A 1572-nucleotide genomic window follows, 5' to 3' on the forward strand; every position below is an offset into this window, starting at 1 on the left:
AGACATCCAGATATCTCCACATCTCAGAGCTCTGCAATCTTTCACCATTTGGATAATTTTTTTATTCTTCTTGCCAAAATGGACAATTTCACATTTTTGCATGTTGTACTCCATTTGCCATATCAAGCCCATTCATTTAACCTGGGAGGAGAAAGTGAGGACTGCAGATGCTGGAGATCAGAGCTGAAAATGTGTTGCTGGAAAAGTGCAGCAGGTCAAGCAGCATCCAAGGAACAGGAGAATCGACGTTTTGGGCATAAGGGCTTATGCCCGAAACGTCGATTCTCCTGTTCCTTGGATGCTGCCTGACTTGCTGCGCTTTTCCAGCAACACATTTTCAGCATTGACTTAACCTGTTTATATTCTTTTCTAGCCTCCTTATGCCCTCTATCTTTGTGCCATCAGAATATTTAGCAACCATGTTTGGTCCCTTCATCCATGTCAATGATATAAATTTTAAAACGTTGAGGTCCCAGCCATGATCTCTATGGCACACCAATTGTCACATCTTGCCAACTAGAAAAACATGTATTTATGCCTATTGTCTGTTTTCTGTTAGCTAGCTAATCTTCAATTCATGCTAACATGTGACACTCTACACCATGAGCTTTTATTTTCTGCAATAACCTTTGATGTGCCATTTTAACAAATGCCTTCTGGAAATTCAAGTACAGTGTATCCACTGGTTCACCTTTATCCAGACCAAACATTACTTCCTCAAAGAACTCCAATAAGTTGGATAAACATGACTTCCCCTTCACAAATCATGTGTCACTGCTTCATTACCTGTTCAGCTAATCTTCCTTCTCTTTATTTTCTATTAGTAGTTCCTCAGACTCACTTTCCAAAGGACCAATTCTTGTTTTGTTAACTATTTTGTTTTTTAAGTATCTATAGAAATTCTTATTATCTGTTTTTGTTTTCCTGGCTAGTTTTCTCTTGTACCCGAGAGGTAAAAACAATGACTGCAGATGCTGGAAACCAGATTCCGGAATAAAGTGGTGCTGGAAAAGCACAGCAGTTCAGGCAGCATCCGAGGAGCAGGAAAATCGATGTTTTGGGCAAAAGCCCTTCATCAGGAATACAGCTGTACTGTGCTTGTCCTACAAACATTTAATGCCCGGTGGAATTCCATCCTTCGCTCTGGAGGCTATAGCACCTCAGATAGCTCAATAGTTCCAGCAGCACCACCAAGAGCAGTGACCAATGCTGGGACTATAAATATTGCACCAGTCTAGGCCAAATGGGGAGACATACCAGAGTTGAGGTGAGGTGCTAGAGGGGCACCTGAAGTGAATGAGGGCCAGTGATGGAGATGCACCCCTCCTTCATTTCACTCAAGTTGATCTACCAGGTTTGCCCAGTGCTACTGCCCCTTCATCAAACTCTTCCCACTGGCCAGAAAATTCCCTCTGGTCAATATTGAGTCAACTGGGGGTGATGATGGATGTACCACCTGAGACCCCCTGCTTCTCGCTCTTCTCTCCCCTTCCCCCCCCCCCCCCCCCCCCCCCCCCCCCCCCCCCCCCCCCCCCCCCCCCCCCCCCCGCCCCCCCCCCCCCCCCCCCCCCC

Source organism: Chiloscyllium plagiosum, chromosome 18 (assembly GCF_004010195.1).
Source record: "Chiloscyllium plagiosum isolate BGI_BamShark_2017 chromosome 18, ASM401019v2, whole genome shotgun sequence".
Classification (NCBI taxonomy): domain Eukaryota; kingdom Metazoa; phylum Chordata; class Chondrichthyes; order Orectolobiformes; family Hemiscylliidae; genus Chiloscyllium; species Chiloscyllium plagiosum.